Below are 2,941 nucleotides of genomic sequence, written 5' to 3'. Positions count from 1 at the left end.
AATAAACAAATTTTTGGGGCAAAATTTGAAAAGGGGGAAAAAAAGCCTCAGTTTCATTTTATATTTATTTTTCGATTTCCTATTGATCGATTTAGATATCTAAGTTGAAATGATCTGGTGAATAGAGATAAGAAAAGAAAAATATTAGTCAGTACGTACTTCTTATAAACAAAGATGCTAAAGAATGGTAATCGGATTTTTCGCTTTTGTATCGTTGTCGACTAAAAATATTGGCTTTAGTGATAGCAGGATGATTACTAAGATGGGCGCTGCATTATCTAGTGGAATATGACCGTAAAATTCCATGCAGTTCGGGTATATATAGACGGCATTACAGGTTCAGTGGCACCATCATCACCATGAGGGTCTTAGTGGTTCTTGGGCTTGTCGCTGCTGCCGCCTTTCAGGTGGTCAGTCAGGGGGTGTATGGACATTTACATCACCTTCGTTTTGCTATAATGAAGTTTCTTGTTATTTAACTATTTATATTTTTATTCCATTTCAAATATTGAGAGCAATATTCCTCCGGCCTGTCTTATAGTTGATGGAAAATAATAGTCTAAAATCTTACGAGCGAGTGTTAAAAAAGAAAAAGAAAAAAAAGGAAATGACCATTTTTCTGCATAACACTTTCACACTGTTCAGCGATTCAGTTATAATCCTCTAATTCTTAATACACGTATCCTTTCAGATGTTCAGAAGCAAAAAGATGTCCTTTTTCTCCTGCACAAGATCTATGGAGACATTCAGGACGGAGACTTGCTGGCTACTGCCAATTCCTTTGACCCCGCTGGAAACTTAGGTAGCTACAGTGATGGTGGTGCAGCCGTGCAAAAACTGTTGAAGGACCTTAATGACGGCAAACTCTTAGAGCAGAAACACTGGTTCTCCCTTTTCAATACAAGGCATCGTAATGAGGCACTCCTGCTTTTTGACGTCCTCATCCACTGCAAGGACTGGCCAGCCTTTGTCGGCAATGCAGCCTACTTCCGTCAGAAAATGAATGAAGGAGAGTTTGTCTATGCCTTGTATGTTGCCGTCATCCATCGCCTTTGGCTGAACACGTGGTGCTCCCTCCACTCTATGAAATCACACCGCACCTCTTCACCAACAGTGAAGTTATCGAAGCAGCTTATCGTTGCCAAACAGAACAGACCCCTGGCAAATTCGAGTCCACCTTTACGGGAACCAAGAGAAACCCTGAACAGAGAGTGGCTTATTTCGGTGAAGATATCGGCTGAATACTCATCAGTTACCTGGCATATGGAATTCCCTTCTGGTGGGATGACGCGTACGGCCATCATCTAGATCGCAAGGGGGAGAAACTTCTTCTGGGTCATCATCAACTTACCGTCCGATTTGATGCTGAACGTCCTGTCCAATTATTGAATCCAGTAGATGAACTCCAGTGGAAAAGCCCATCGTAGACGGCTTTGCTCCCCACCACTTACAAGTATGGAGGTCAGTCCCTGCTCGTCCTGACAATGTTAGATTCGAAGATGTGGACGATGTTGCTCGAATTCGAGATATGGTCATCGTCGAGAGCCGAATTCGTGATGCCATTGCCCATGGCTATGTAATTGATAGCCACGGCAAACAGATTGACATCAGTAATGAGAGAGGCATTGACATTCTTGGGGATGTTATCGAATCATCACTGTACAGCCCCAATGTGCAGTACTATGGAGCTTTACATAACACTGCCCATATTGTACTAGGCGTCAAGGTGATCCTCATGGAAAGTTCGATTTACCCCCTGGTGTGCTGGAACATTTCGAAACTGCCACCCGTGATCCCAGCTTCTTCAGGCTTCACAAGTATATGGATAACATTTTCAAAGAACACAAGGACAGCCTACCTCCATACACCAAGGCCGATTTGGAATTCTCAGGGGTGTCCATCTCGGAGCTATCCGTTGAAGGTGAACTGGAGACCTACTTTGAAGATTTCGAATACAGCCTTATCAACGCAGTTGATGACGCTGAAGGAATCCCGGATGTAGAGATCAGCACATATGTGCCACGTCTAAACCACAAAGATTTCACTTTTAAAATTGACATAGAGAATGGAGACTCTGATAAATTGGCTACAGTTCGTATCTTTGCCTGGCCTCATAAAGACAACAACGGAATCGAATTACATTTGACGAAGGTCGCTGGAATGCCATCGAGTTGGATAAGTTCTGGGTATCATGTAAGTATTTTCTTCTTGTTTGTTTGTATTAAACAATTTGCTTCTTGATTTTTACCATGTTTATTTCATGATCTGATAGATACTAATGATGGTGTGTTTTTATAATTATGATGATAATCAACGAATAGAATATTCGTCTGTATAATGAAAGCCTTTAGTATAAGCATATAAAGACGATGAAAAAAGATATTATTCTTATTTCCTTGATTTGCAGTGAAGAAAGGAAAAAATTCGATTGAGCGCAAGTGCTCGGAATCTTCGGTAACTGTCCCGGATGTCCCAAGCATAGATACACTGTTTGCAAAGATCGAGGCAGGAGGCGCTGGCCTTTCCGAATTCGAGAGTGCAACAGGCCTGCCAAACAGGTTCCTTCTCCCCAAGGGCAACGAAAGAGGTCTGGAATTCGACCTTGTGGTAGCGGTTACTAATGGTGATGCCGACGCAGCAGTGCCCAATCTTCATCAGAATACCGAATACAATCACTACGGTTCTCATGGCGTGTACCCCGATAATCGTCCACATGGTTATCCTCTGGACCGCAGAGTTCCAGATGAGCGTGTGTTTGAAGATCTTCCTAACTTTAAGCACATCCAAGTTAAGGTTTTCAATCACGGTGAACACATTCAAAAGTAGTGATGCAAGCTGACGTCTCTTGATATGAATCTGGCAATCAAAAAATTGTTTCTCTGAATTGTTTTCCATAATAAAGAGGATACGAACACTTTGTTGTCTAGGTAAAATCCACCAT

At 42.1% G+C, this 2,941-nt stretch overlaps 1 pseudogene across 1 annotated transcript in view; it reads left to right on the top strand.

The window, feature by feature from the left end:
* The window catches only part of LOC119590493, an 81,035-nt pseudogene extending 78,121 nt beyond the window's left edge, over positions 1-2,914 (top strand). The window contains exon 3 of the transcript XR_005230266.1: positions 2,408-2,914. The product of XR_005230266.1 is annotated as a hemocyanin C chain-like (transcript). The remainder of the gene's footprint in view (positions 1-2,407) is intronic.
* The last annotated feature ends 27 nt before the right edge of the window (positions 2,915-2,941 follow it).

The sequence above is a fragment of the Penaeus monodon genome, chromosome 27, assembly GCF_015228065.2.
Source record: "Penaeus monodon isolate SGIC_2016 chromosome 27, NSTDA_Pmon_1, whole genome shotgun sequence".
NCBI lineage: Eukaryota > Metazoa > Arthropoda > Malacostraca > Decapoda > Penaeidae > Penaeus > Penaeus monodon.
This window is presented reverse-complemented; position numbering and strand designations above follow the sequence as displayed.